The sequence below is a fragment of the Pogona vitticeps genome, chromosome 2 (genome assembly GCF_051106095.1).
Source record: "Pogona vitticeps strain Pit_001003342236 chromosome 2, PviZW2.1, whole genome shotgun sequence".
NCBI lineage: Eukaryota > Metazoa > Chordata > Lepidosauria > Squamata > Agamidae > Pogona > Pogona vitticeps.
The window spans coordinates 192,249,833-192,264,809 of record NC_135784.1 but is presented as its reverse complement, the minus strand read 5'-3'; the positions used below and the strand labels follow the sequence as shown (position 1 = coordinate 192,264,809).

The following is a 14,977-nucleotide window of genomic DNA, read 5'->3' as shown; positions in this document are numbered from 1 at the left end:
AGGATTACAGATGTGGGATCTGGACATTCCAGGTACCAACATGATTCTTAGCGATAGAGTGGCATTGGGGGAGGCATTGGTGGTATAGTGGCAGAAATCTGCACATGGATGAGCAAGAGGGAGGCGTTTGCCATTAAGGGGGATAAAGGCAACCTCCAAAAAGAACTAAAATGTGGTCTTCTTGGCTGCCAGGAAGGATTACAGTCACCCCTGGCATGTTGGCATTGGGGGCGCCTGAGGAGGTTAGGATTCTGAATTCAGCGAACACCATTTGAGAATCAAGCACAAGGAAGCTGGAATCAGCAGGCAGGCCTTAATGTACCTCTTGGAGTCAGTATGGCCCTGCCACATTGGCATTGGGGACACTCAAGGAGGGTAGGACACTGAATTCAGCAAATAGCATTTGAAAATCAAGCCCGAGGAAGATGGAATCAGCAGGCAGGCCTTTTGGAATGTAGCCCGAAGAAGTTGGAAGGGGCTGCAGGACTAGGACAGAGGTCATATGGCCAGCAATGTAGACTTTTTGCCCCATCGGGCACTGAGGCACATGGCTGCAAAGTAGACCATGGCACTGCGGGTTAAACCACTGAGCCACTGGGCTTGTTGATTGGAAGGTCAGCGCTGGAGTTCAAATCCGTAAGACGGGGTGAGCTATGTCCCGTTGCTGGTCCCAGCTTCTGCCAACCTATAGAGGCTATAGAGAGGGACACACACAACAGAAACACTCAGGTTTGGGTGGGGCCGCCCCAGCCATGTTCGCATGGGGGCGCCCGGAAAGAGTACAAGGCTGGAATAAGCAGGGAGAAACTGGGAATGAAGCCTGAGGAGCCTGGACTCACCAGGCAGGAGTTAATGTAGCCCTTAGAGTACGCCCCTGGAGGCCCAAGGTTGATCAGAACCTGTCCCGATGAGGCGACTGGGCTCAGCAGCAGGCAAGCAGGACTTGGTCAGAACTCTCCACTATGACCTTGTCCGTCTTGGGTGTCCCTGCACGGCATAGCCCATAGCTTCTCAGAGTTACTCAAGCCCCTTCGCCATGACAAGGCAGCAATCCATGAAGGGGACAGCAATATAGCATAACTCATATTAAAGAGGGAAATCAGAAGCAGTGCAGGAGGACCTTCGATGGAGTATGCATGAATAAGAGAGCGCCTGGGGGAATAAGGAAATTCTGCACAGCCCAGAGGGGGCTTTCAGTGCTCTCGGGCAGTAAATAAGCAGCACACTTTTCTTCTCTTTTTTAAAATGTTTTTTTATGGCTTAAAGGAAGGTATCTCCAAACGCCAGATGCACTCAATATGCCAGATAATAATCATTGCCTGCCATCAATTTTATTCCAACTTATAGTAACTCTAGCCAAGGATTTGTAGGTATACTCTTGGAAGTGGTCCACATTTTCTTCTTCTGATGGACAGTGCAGTTTGTTCAAGACTAAAGAGGTTGGCTCTTTTCCTGGGACACACACTGGAGAACTGAACTCAGAACCTCTAACATTTCAGCCAAATGTATTTAAGTCCCTGAGCCATCTATCCTCTCCAAGTAATGTTCACCTGGAAACATGCAGTGTGTTCTGATGGTTTATTACCGCTTCCTGCTGCAGAAGCTGGTACAGTAGATAGACTTGCACCTAATGCACTGAGCCTCATGGCACAGTGGTTAAACTGCTGTACTGCAGCTAAAACTGTGCTCACGACCCGGGCGGGGTTCAATTCCAGGTAGCCGGCTCAAGGTTGACTCAGCCTTCTATCCTTCCAAGCTCGGTAAAATGAGTACCCAGCTTGGGGGGGGGGGCAATGTGTAGCCTGCATAATTAACTTGTAAACCGCCCAAAGAGTGCTTGAAGCGCTATGGGGCGGTATATAAGCAGCACGCTTTGCTTTTTGCTAATGCAAAACTACATCTAAGTGAGAACCACTATCCACCCTGGAGTGGAAATGGTGGCCCTTTCTTGGCAGAGCACAGCCAAGGCACCCTAGCCATCCACAGGTCCCCACAAAGCGAGGGAGTGCCTTCTGCTCACCATTTTGCTCAGGAACAGGCTCATAAATACCCTGACAAAGTCAATAAGAACAGTACGCGGTGGTTTATCGAGATTCATGGCTAAGGCCACATGGACATCCCCTTCTTTATAAATGTAATCAGCATCAAGAAAAGCAGTGAGCACCTGCACTTTGTGTATGACACAGAAGGATGCTTGTTCACCGAATCACACCAAAAAAAGGCAAAGTACAAGCTGTGCAAAGTAAAGATCTTCATGGGCACTTTATTACTAACAATGGTGAGAGTGTTTGCCATCTTGATTGTGTCATTAAGGTGAGGAACACTATTCAGATTAGCCTGGAGACAGGCAAGATTGCAGACCTAATCACGTTTGACACAGGCAACTTGTGTGTGGTGACTTGGGACAAACTGATGTGACCATCAACTGCATCCCTGGTGCTTCCGTAGTGATGCCAGAGGTAACAGCTTTGCCAGCAGGCTGTCCAACATCTTTGTTATTGGCAAGAGTAAGAAGCCTTGAATCTCCCTTCCTCATGGAAAGGGAATCCATGTCCTCACTGCAGAAGAGAGAGAGAGAGAGAGAGAGAAAAGAGGCTGGCCGCCTAATGGAGCAGGGATAGGGTCCTCTAGAACACTTGTGCATTTGGTCAGAACCCTGTTTGTCTTCATGTAAGGAAAAGTTGAGATTCTCAGTGTGGTGTCGCAGAAGGAGTGATTGTTTAGCACTCTGGAGGCCTTTGGTTGTGGGATGGAGGGGAGGGAACCTTGTCCAGAGGCCCAACTCCAGCTACTGAAATTTCCCTCTGGACTTTCCTCCCAGAGAACAGATTGACTGAACGTTGAGCTTACTCGGCTATGCTGACTTTCCAATAGCATACTTATTTCCTGGTGGAAGATATAGATCTTGTTTAATAGATATGTATGGAGCCCCACCTACTCTTCATTTTACTTGGCTAGGTATCTTCACAGTTAGACTCGGGCAATCCCAACTCTCAGTGGCTGAATAGCTCAGTGAGTTATATTGTCTGGATTCAGTTGCAGGCTGTTGGCCCTTTGCTGTCCAAACACAGCTGTCCAGACACTCTTTGGAAGGCCCAAGATCCCTGCTCCAAGGTCAAGCAAGACATTATGTGACCTACTGGTTCAAAATAGATCCAGTGCTGGTGCCAGTCACCTTTTCCCAGCAATTTAACATAGACGTTGAGCAGTAAAGGAGATAAAATTAAGTCTGGCAACGAGGCAGCTTTCCAGATCCCCCTGGAGGAGAGTTTAGAGAGTGAGGTGGTGAGCCAGCTGTGTGGCCTTTCCTCCCATCAAATGTCAGAGGCAGCTCAAGAGAATATTCTGAGGTCTGTCACAAAACTAGGTAACTTTCCTGATCATCCTCTTATTTTACTGAGATTACAAAAAACTCAGCACATATCATTTGAGCCATGCACATAATATGTTGAAGTGTGTTGTCGTGCTATAATTAAAAGTTTAGTCAGCCTTGCCAGTGCAAAGGGCCTGGAGAGAGAAAGGATGGTGCAATATCGGAGGGCAGGATTGCACCTTCAGGCAGCCAGAAACAGATGATGACAGCGCTCTTGCAGCTTTAGTTGTTACACAAAAGAAGGATTTCAGCCAGTACAGCTGCAGGACAGGCTGCACGCACGGAAATCACTTCTTCTACATTACAACGAAAGACACAAGTGCTCTGCTCTCTCTTTTTTTAAAATCTGGCTCCGCTTGGCTAATCATTCTCAGCGTTTGGGCTTCCAGATGTTTGGGACCTCAGCAGCCACAGCCAGCATAACTAATGGGAAGATATTCTGGGAGCTGAAGTCCAAAACATTTGAAAGACCAAAAACTGAAAACCAAATTTCCAGGCAGCAAAGAAGTGATACAGCACCACAATTGGAATAATGGTCATTCAGCTGAATGGGTGACTGTGCAGTGCTAGAACTGTGCGTTTAGGTGGATGTACGTGCCTGTTTGTGAATGCAGCATGCGAGTAGCTTTTTCTTTCCTGAGAAATGTCTACTCCTCCAGAAAACTACTATATGTGTTGTCTAAGAATTAACTGGTCACTTCTTCCCTTCAAGGCAAAATTGCTCTGTCAGAGAGCCAAGGAAGTCACACACCATTTGGGAAAAAAAAAGCATAAGGTAATTGTGACAACCCCAGACCTACTGGGATATACCACAGTTTCACTAAGCTGCCACCAACCATTCCCTGTAAGGAGTCACACAGACCAGGAATGGATTTTCAACAAATAACAGAACAAGGTTTATTTAAATAACACACAGGGAAAATAAAATGATCAAGTGAATAAGATACAGTAACGTGGCTTAGTCTCAATCATACATACACCAGTTTGGTTCACACAGAACACCTTTTAAATAAAGCACAGACCCTGAACCTATCAGTTCTGGCTACCCATAAAGACACCTGAACCTATCAGGTTGGTACTGACTGACACACAGTAGTACCCTGTCTGACACACATACTCCCACACCAGCTTCTTCTTCCCAGCTTCTTCTCTCAGCTCTCCAAAACTTCTCCACACACGCTCCACATATATATACAGTACAGCCCCTCCTCCTGATGTCCCGCCTTCCACTCCCCATAGGATGGAACTTTCCCTCCAACCCGTGACAGACAGGTAACATCAGTGCTGTATGTAACACCTCCCCTCTTTATAAGTTGTTTTGTAGGGGGAAAGCTAACGTGCTTTTCTCCAAAAAACAACCTGGATCCAAAACATACAAAAACAGTTATACAATAACATACAATACCATACTTACTTATACTTACACTTTAAGTGAAACATATCTATTAGGCATTTAAACATTTACCATTTACAATACATCAAGTTACCTTTATTCATACAAACCAAGCATGTTTAATAAACAACAGGTACATTTAACTTTTTGGTCACCAAAATATATACATAGTCCATGTTCCTTCCGCCGTCTTCATTCTTCGGGTCTTCTTGACAAGGCGTCAGCAACACAGTTCACTGACCCTCTGACCACCTTCACTTCAAAGTCATAGTCTTGCAGGTTTAAAGCCCACCTCATAAGTTTACTATTGTGGGTTTTCATTGTCTTTAACCATTGCAGTGGTGAATGGTCAGTGCACAGAATAAAATGTCTTCCCCAGATGTAAGGCTTGGCCTTCTGGATCGCGTAGACTATGGCCAGGCACTCCTTTTCCACAGTTGCCAAATGTCTCTCACCTTTCTGGAGTTTCCTACTCAGGTAGGACACTGGATGCTGGTCACCATTTTCATCCTCCTGGCAAAGAACTGCTCCTACCCCACTGTTAGATGCATCGGTGTAGATGATGAACTCCCGGTCGAAGTCTGGAGCACGCAGCACTGGATAGTTGATGAGGGCCTCCTTCAACCTCTGGAACGCCTCCTCACAGTCGCTGGTCCACGGGATGCGGTCATCAGTCTTCTTCCTCGTCAGATCGGTCAGCGGAGCCGCAATCTCGCTAAACCTCGGGATGAACTTTCTGTAGTAGCCCACCAACCCAAGAAATGATTTGACTTTTTTCTTGGTGTTGGGTCTGGGCCAATCACAAACTGCTTCTATCTTGGCCTCTAGGGGTTTGATCACTCCTCCCCCTACTATGTGACCCAAATATTTTATTTCAGGGCTACCCAGCTGCAGTTTGTCCTCTTTGCAGGGCCTAGGCCAAAGCACTTCCTCCCCTGGGTCAAAGTGCCTCTCCCTGGCTTTGTGGTCATCCCAAGCTTTCTTTCTGACCTTTTGAGCTTGCAGGGTCTCTGCTGCTAGCCCTAGGTTTCTCTTTAGGTCATTCCTTAAAGAGTCTATATATATCACAACATCTTGTGGGTCATCCTGGGTGATCTGCTCCCAATTTTGTTTGATTAAATCGAGTGGCCCTTTCACCCTTCTCCCAAACAAAAGTTCAAACAGACTGAACCCGGTACTGGCTTGTGGCACTGATCGATAAGCAAACAAAAGGGATTGCAGCTTCTGGTCCCAATTGTTTGGATTCTCCGCCAAGTAAGCCCTAATCATGCGCATCAGAGTCCCATTGAACTTCTCCGTTAACCCATTACTTTCAGGGTGATAGGCAGTGGTTTCCTTGTGTTTAATTCCACAGATTTGCCATAACCGTTTCATGAGCTTCGATGTAAACGATGTGCCCAAATCTGTGATTATTTCTGAGGCGAATCCCATCCTGGACATATACCCCACCAAGGCATCTGCCACTGTGTTAGTTTCAATGTTAGTCAAGGGTATGGCTTCAGGGTACCTCGTGGCATGGTCCACAATGGTGAGAATGAACCTGTTCCCCCTCTTTGTGGCCTTGGGCAAAGGTCCCACAATATCCACCCCTATACATTTGAACGGAGTGTCAATCACAGGCAAAGGGCACAACTTTGCTTTGGTCCTGTCACGGTTATTCCCCTGCCTCTGACACACATCACATTGTTTACAGAACTCCTTGATCTGCTTCCCTATTTCAGGCCAGTAAAAATTCTGTGTGATTCTCTGCTGTGTTTTGTTCACCCCTAAGTGCGCAGCAAACATGTCAGAGTGCCCCCTTTGTAAGATCATGGGGTGATACTTTTCAGGTACCACTATCTGACTTCTGATCCCATCTCCCCCTTTTGAGATATTCCTCAGGGTCTCTCTATATAAAATTCCCTTTTTCTCTCGAAATCTCACTGGGGTTTCAGGTGTTAGCTGGGCGTCTGTCACCTGTTCAAAACACTTTTGGAGAGTGGCGTCTGCCTTTTGCTCTTGGCCAAATCGGCTGTCTGTGGTTAAGGTTTCCACCACAGCCTCGGAACTCCCCCCACCTGCTTCCGTCTCGGGCTCTCCAGTACCCCCCTGAACTGTCTCTGTGGTAGCTTGTGAACGTGTAATCACTAGCACCCGTTTCACATGTTCAGCCAGGTCATTTCCCACGAGCACGGCTGCTGGCAGAGTCGATGAAATCGCTAGCCGCCAAACTCCCCTCCAGCCTTGAAAACTTACAGGTACCTCAGCTACTGGCAGCGAGATCACCTGTCCCTCAATCCCTGCCACCTTTAGGCTCTCATTTGGGATTATATACTCCCTAGGAATAATATCTGGATGGCACAGGGTCACCTGGGAACAAGTATCCCTTAACCCCCTATACTGATGGTCAAGTATTCCTACGTCCACCCCTGCGGTTTCAAACAACTGCGAATCTGTTCTCACTAGCAAGCAGCGCTTGACCTCCACAAGAGGACCATTTTCCTCAGCCTGATCAGCAGATGTCACTGTTCCAGATTGAGTAGCCATGGCAACAGGCTCCCTCAGTGGAAAGGAGCTTTGCTCTTTCTGGACACAGAACACAGCTTTTGGCTTGGTTCCACTCAAATCATGAGGCACATTTCCTTTTAGCTGCTTTAATTTCTCACACTCTGAGATTAGATGGCCCTTTCCTTGACAGAAATAACATTTTCTGCTGTATTTGGAGTCTTTCTCATCTTGTTTTGGTTTTCCCTCCAAAATCTGCGGTCTTTGTTTCATGTCTGAGGGCTTCCCTTCACCATGGGTCCCTCCCCCTTGCTGGTTTCTCCCTGGACCCTGAGAGTACTTGCTGTAGGTTTCTTTGGGTTTACCTACAGATTTCCCCTCACCTAAGGGCTTTCTTATTTGGGAAATAAAATCTGCGATCTCTGCCGCTTCGGCCACAGATTTCGGTTTCCTTTCCCTCACCTGGAACTTCAGTTCCCCATGCAGGACTGAATAAAACTGTTCCAGCGCTATCAGGTCTTTGAGCTGCTGGTAGGTCTCTGTTCCCTCCTGAGATAGCCATTTCTCTAGCAGCCTCACCAGTTGGGCCCCCACTTGGGTAAAAGTCTGCTCTGGTTTCTTGGTGAGTGACCTGAATCTTTGCCTCAGCTGTTCCGCATTTATCCCATGTCTGGCAAACACCAGTTTTTTAAACTCTGCGAAATCTTTTAGCAGTTCCTCTGGCATCTCTGCATAGACTTCTGCCAGGCTGCCACTGATTAAAGATCACATGATGGTCATCTTCTCAGTTTCCCTTACTGAGAAGTCCACAAACGCTCTTTCCACTAGGGAAAAGAACACCTCAGGGCAATCTCCCTTGTGGTACACAGGGAATTTCTTCAGGTCAGTTTTAGACAATTGGCCTCCCTCAGAATCTCTATTGTTATTATTGTTCTGATTCATCAGTTCCAATTTTCTTAACTCAAACGCCATTTTCTCTCTCTCCAATCTTTCTTCTCTTTCCATTCTCTCTCTCTCTAATGCAAATTGCCTTTGTTTCTCTCTTTCCCTTTCCTCCATTTCAAATTGCCTCATCCTCAGTTCATGCTGTTGGGCTATGAGCATTTTTCTGAGTTCTGGGTTCTGTTCTCCCGTGCTGTCCTCCTGCACTGAGCCAAATTCATCCTCAGAACCTTGATCTACCTGGGGTTCCCTCGCTTCACCCATTTCTGCCATTTGGCTTCGAGTCAAGGGCATAATCCCCCCCCAGAACAGGCTGCTTTCAAAAGTCAAGCCTCAAAATAAAGCAACCACTTTTTTTTTCTTTTGCCTCAGAACCAGCCTTCTATAGATTGCTGCTGTTCCTTCAGCACTAACTTGCAACTGTTGCCAGCCAGAGTCCACCCCCCTCTGCTAGGCCTCTCAGCAGACAGGCTAGATCACTGCTACTTCACTCAGCTTTGCCTCAGCCTTTTCCCGCCAAAACAGGTTGCCTCAGAGCTTCCTAATCTAGTCCCACCAATCTGAGGTCACACGTTCTTCCACTAGCCTATCTCCCTGTGAGGTAAGCCTAGAAGATTACCTACGCGCTCTCAGATTGTCCCTGACTAGACCCCCCTTGCTCTGGGCACACTTGCCAAGGCTTTACTGGACCACTGGACAACTGGACCAGTCGTATCCCACACGCTGGACACCAATCAATGTGACAACCCCAGACCTACTGGGATATACCACAGTTTCACTAAGCTGCCACCAACCATTCCCTGTAAGGAGTCACACAGACCAGGAATGGATTTTCAACAAATAACAGAACAAGGTTTATTTAAATAACACACAGGGAAAATAAAATGATCAAGTGAATAAGATACAGTAACGTGGCTTAGTCTCAATCATACATACACCAGTTTGGTTCACACAGAACACCTTTTAAATAAAGCACAGACCCTGAACCTATCAGTTCTGGCTACCCATAAAGACACCTGAACCTATCAGGTTGGTACTGACTGACACACAGTAGTACCCTGTCTGACACACAGACTCCCACACCAGCTTCTTCTTCCCAGCTTCTTCTCTCAGCTCTCCTAAACTTCTCCACACACGCTCCACATATATATACAGTACAGCCCCTCCTCCTGATGTCCCGCCTTCCACTCCCCATAGGATGGAACTTTCCCTCCAACCCATGACAGACAGGTAACATCAGTGCTGTATGTAACTGAGAAATGTCTACTCCTCCAGAAAACTACTCTATGTGTTGTCTAAGAATTAACTGGCCACTTCTTCCCTTCAAGGCAAAATTGTTCTGTCAGAGAGCCAAGGAAGTCACACACCATTTGGGAAAAAAAAAGCATAAGGTAATGTGCCACTGAGCCAGTATGTGACCGCAGCCATTGCAGTAAGCACTGCCTGAGACTTGCAGCTGGACACTGGCAATGGCATGGTCAGACAGCTATGGGTCAGGTGCAGCACAGCTACACAAAGGCTCTCTGCACAGGTCTCTCTGCTGTCTGTCTGTCTTCTCTTTGTCGAAGATACAAGGGTGGTTCTAAGGCAAAATGCTAGTGCCCAGGCACACTATATTCCAAGCACTCTTTCTTTGAACCTGATCAATAAAATGCCATCTACAACAACAGTGTGGATTTTGTTTGTTCTTGAAATTACATGATTACAAAAGTAGGCTCAAGGCCTTTCTCCTGGGGGAACATGTGGCAGGAAAAAGGAAGGAACATAAACTCCATTTTCTAGGAATAAGGTTGAGAGTGGGTGAGGCCTATGCCGGCTGTCCAAGAATGACCCAGGAGGCTGAGGGTGGGCAGAATGCTACTCTAAGGGACCCAAACTACCCTCCCAGACATTACTCAGGAGGCTGAGGGTGGGCAGGATTAGGGTCAGATGGATCCACGCAGCCTCCCAATCATGAGCCAGGAGGTGGAGGGAGTGGGTAGGAGCCAACCCGGCTGCCCAATGTTGGGGGAAAAGAGCCCAAGGTAAGTCCCTAAATATTACCCAACCAGAAAAGAAGACAGGAAGATGGACAGTGAAAGGTCAGACCCTGAGCTGTGTAGAGTTGTGTCAGAGGGACGAGAACCCCTGTGATCCCCAACATGCCCAGCCTAGGAATTGTTGCCCAAAGTACAACTCTGCACAGCTCTAGTTGCTATATTTGCCATTGATGATGAGTTAGAAGGGAGGGAAAAGGGAATAAGACGAGGCCATCCCACGGAAGGAGGGTGGCATGGCATGTAGGGAGGGAGCTAGGAGCAAAGGGTTGCGTTTCGGCAGGAGAATCCTTGGGAAATGCTTGGGAATGTGAAAGAGAGCTCTGCAGTTCCAAAAAAGTGGGGAGAGGGCAAGACGGATCACATCCTGCAGCAGCTTGCTTGCCTCAAGGCCCAAAGTAGGCATGGGCCACGTCATCCTGCAACTTTATCCGCTGTGGATCCTGGACCTGGGATGTTTCCCCTGTCACATTCAAAGCACACATGGGAAGTCATGGCTATAGCAGCCTCCACATCTAGGGGGACCTAGAGGGCCAAGTTATGTAGCACAGCACACACTAGCAAGGTCTTTGACATCCTTTCTGATTTGCGGAGCAGGCGACCCCCTACGTGCTGCAAACAACAGAAACGCGTTTTCCCCATCCCAAAGGATCGCTCGCTCTGTCACCATTCTGGTTTTCCTGTGCGCTTTATCAGAGGGGCTGATGCCTCCAGGGAGGTCCTCAGGGTACGGTGTCTGCTGGAATAGCCGGAGAGGATAGCCCCAATCAGCTGGAGTGGGGGAAACATGGCCATCAGCATCTGTATGAGTTCTCTCTGTTCCCTCCCATTTGCCACGCACTAAACTTACCCAGCCACCAGCCTCACCCCATCAGGCCCACCTCTCCAGCAAAGGAAGCAGACTGGATGCCTCCAGCACTTGGGCATCATCAACCCATTCCAGGCATAGTGCCATTCACATAGGTGAAGGCTCCCTGGGCATTACCAGAGGCTATCATGTTAGTGGCATTTAGGAGTTATTTCTCACTTCCCCTTTCACCTTTTTATAGCCAGGACCCTCCCTCAGCAGCCATTTCCCAGTAGACCTACCAAGGCAGCAGCAGGCAGGGCTGGACTCCCCAAACCCCCTCCTCCAATGGGCACCAAATGCTTTTCCCTTCAGGAAGAGTCCCCCCAAAGGGGCAGAACTAGGATTCTGCTGGAGAGGCATCAATAAAACCCATCAGTCAAAAAGACTGCGTTCGGCCAGAGGGCTTGTCAAGCGCATCACCACACCATCGTCTGCCTGTCTTCAGAGGGACCCTTGCCTCTCTGGTGCCAGCAGTGGGGGAGTTCAAAAGAATTTAAAACTCAACCCCTCTCCCTGACTCAGAGATCCCGAGTTTTGGCACCAGGAAAGCTGCCACTCTAACCATCTCTCAGAACACAGAGCAGAGGAAAGCTACAAAAAGAGTGGAGAGGAGAGAAAGAAGGCTCGGGCAATGACAGAGCCATCCTGGCTGCGAAGAATGCTATCTATAGGCCTTGAAACTGGGGAGGATTTGTTTTTTTGTCTTCCCTTGGTGTGCTAATTAGGCACACCTGGTGACCCCAGGAGCTACTCTTCCAGAAGTTACCAATTAGTTGGCTTCAGAAAGGACGGCACCTGATTGGTTGGAAAGGCTGCAGGCTCTGATGGAGGGTGATGGGATATAAGGCCAGCCAGAGGAAATGGCTGAGCTCAGCAGTTCTGGGCAGCAGCTTTATTCTGGCTGGAACCTGTCACCCAGCCTGCTGTTATGAGGAACTCGGCTTCAGCGCTGAAACCATGCTACTCTGTGGGGAGAGCTGAGAGGTAGGAAGCTGTTAATTGTTTTTGGAGGGAACAACTCTTAGCTGCCTGAATCTCAGAATAGGCTTTGTCCTTCAGGTTGCTTTTGAGCCTGGATGATCTTTTGCATCACCCTGCCTCAAAGCATGACTAAAGTGGTCAGTGCCCTCTCTGTAAGAGGCTTCACACTTCACTAAGAGTGAACCTGGAAGAGGCTAGGGGAAAAAAAACCAATTAAGCTGGGTGAGCAGTTCGTTTCAACTTAGCTTTGCTTGTTTATTCAGCGGAATGCATTTCTCTAGAACGGTGTTGACTTCGCTGTTAGTCTTTTGAGTACTGATTTGGTGGAATAGTTGTTCAGGTTCCTTTATTTCAGGGGGGCCCTTTGGATGGCCTTGCCTTTGCTTCCCATCCCTTTCGGGGCATTCAAGCCTTTGACTCTCTCTGCATGCAAGGCTTAGTCTGAGCTGTAGGGGGCAGCAGAGGAGTTCTCTCTCTCTCTCTCTCTCTCTCTCTCTATTAGTATAAAGTTTAAATTCTTCTTACCATTAGTGGCATGGAGATAATGAAACGTTTAAAAAATAGGTTTATGTAGGATTGGACAATACTATGACATTCTAAATCTTTTTTTGAAAGTTATCCACCTGATGTTGCTTGAAACCAAATGAGAACTGTAACACAGTGGATGAGAACATGGTTAGGAATAGGTAAAACTCGTGTTTATCCATGTAAGGATTAAAGACTAGGAAGGCATACATGGTATCCTTTGGGTTACTTCAGATTAAAAAAGGAATAAAAGCAGCAGTCGAAAAGAGTGAATGAGAGAGTGTCAGGAGTGAAGATCAAAGCATACAGTTGATTCAGGATTGTCAAATGGCCAAGATAAAGATGTGATTTCCCATATTAACCGTATTCTCATCTGATAGTTTTTTCCTTGTGTAAAGAAGAAGCATCTCGTGTGCCAAATTTTAAATTTCTATTCTACATATCTCATTCTAGTATTCTTGATTTTTTTTTTTTTTTTTTTTTTTTTGTGGATGGAAATGTCAGGGTTCTACTGCCTCCAGTGTGTTTTTCTGCTTAGAGCTGTGTTGCAAAATGCGAACTCGAACAATGCAGGTTTGTTGCCTTTAATGCTTCTGTGAACGTACAGCAGAAGTATTTCAGTGCAAAAGGACTTATTCCTGGAAATAAATCACAACATTCTCATCATTGCAACTTTGTCTTCTTTTCTCCCTGCAGAACGTCTGAAATGTGCACTTTGCGTTAGAAAGCTAACTGAGCCATCAAATGCAAGCATGTGAACTCTTGGTTGAAAGAACTGGAGTGACTGTTTTATATGCCAAATGGCTTCTGCATCTGCTGAAACGTCTCATGCCTGAGAGCCATCCTAGACTGTAGTGATCACAAAACGAAACGGCTAAAGGTTTAGGTGATCACAAAACAAAGAAAAAGCAATTAACTGGAGATAAAGCAAGAAGTCAGTCGACATGTACATGTCCGCCAGCCGAATTCCTAGAGCCACGCCCCAAGAACTCTCTTTGATTAACCTTGACAAATTTACAGATTGTTGAGAGAATTCAGATGGGACACTAGTTAGGATTGGCTGAAGAAATCCTTTGAAGTTATATTCTAACTCTAAGGAGACTGTACTCTGCACTGAAGAACAGATATCAGTTGCTGACCTTGAGGACAGCGTTCCCACACTAGTCCATATGGAGGTGCTATATTTGCCAAACCCGAACTTGAAACATAGTCCAGCCTGGGGCCGATGACCATTGGCAAAAAAAAGAGAAAAATGCCTCCTAATGAGAGACTTTCCACACTTGATAGCAAAAGAAAAACTATCCAACACAACCAGGCTCGTGCTGGCTGGAAAAATAAGGGGGGGGGATAGACAGGGCTCGCGTCGAGGAGGGAATGACTGGAGGGGAGGGGAGGGGGAGAACCGCATTTGAGGTGGGGAGGAAAAGGCCATGGGCATTAGATGAGATGCGTCGAGGAGGGGCCGACAAGAAAGCGGGGGGGCGGGAGGGACCATGCTTGTGTTGGGCCAGAAAAGGCAGGGTGGGGATAGACGGGCTTCCGGGGAGGAGAGGTGGCATTGCAGGGCACGCAACTGGGAGCAGAGGGGGGGCATTGCAGGAGGGTTTGTGAAAGGGAAGGGGTGGGCCTGGGAGTGGAGAGGGATGGACAAGAGGGGGTTTATTTGCATACTGGAGGGGAATGAGAAGACAGGGAAGTTATTTACTTGGGTATGTAAGGGAAATCAGCTATTCCCAGAAGCTACAAACTACCTCATCTCTCAGAGGTGTTCTCTTCTCTCTACCCTGAGACTCTGAATAACTGAGTGAATCCTCTTCAGGGAAGCCCATAGAAAGCATTTCCTTGACATCCACCCAGGTAGGGCCTGAGATATATGTCCCCTGCCCCAATATTAAATTTACCCCATCAGTGGCACTTCCTGAAATGAGACAATGCAAAGGCTGCTTATTTCCTTAGCTGATGGGAATCGATAGTGTCTTCTGAGTTATTGTGAATTCCACAGGCTTTTGTCTTCGCCTTTTAGAGAGGGGTGCTGTTTTAAAGCTGAGACAAGAGAAATATTTCATGTACCCGTCTTATGTGATTTGTTGGCAACATCAGGCTTGGCATCGTCGTTATTTGGGCGGAGGGGGGGTTCATAGTGCGTCTTCTATTATGGAGAAGCATTTCCTTTAACCGTTCTGTGTGATTCGGTGTCTAGGAAATGACTTTCATGGACTTTCCTGAAGAGAAGTAGTCAATTCTCTTCTGTTGAAGGAAACTATCAGTCTTTGCGTCGACGCAATTCGGGGGAGTGGTACGTCCTTAGGCGCCTTTCATTCTGGACTAGGCGAAGTATTTCCTCTACTCGTCTTGTGTGATTGGTTGTCAAGGAAATCCCTTCCATGGGCTTT

At 47.3% G+C, this 14,977-nt stretch overlaps 1 long non-coding RNA gene and 1 pseudogene across 1 annotated transcript; both read left to right on the top strand.

Moving 5' to 3' along the window:
• The first annotated feature begins 1,934 nt into the window (after positions 1-1,934).
• On the top strand, positions 1,935-2,674 carry LOC140704258 (small ribosomal subunit protein eS4-like; annotated as a pseudogene).
• A 9,243-nt stretch (positions 2,675-11,917) lies between these two features.
• LOC144586458 (uncharacterized) lies at positions 11,918-13,837 on the top strand. The gene is made up of 2 exons (XR_013541298.1): positions 11,918-12,062; positions 13,281-13,837. It is a non-coding gene; the product is annotated as an uncharacterized LOC144586458 (long non-coding RNA).
• The last annotated feature ends 1,140 nt before the right edge of the window (positions 13,838-14,977 follow it).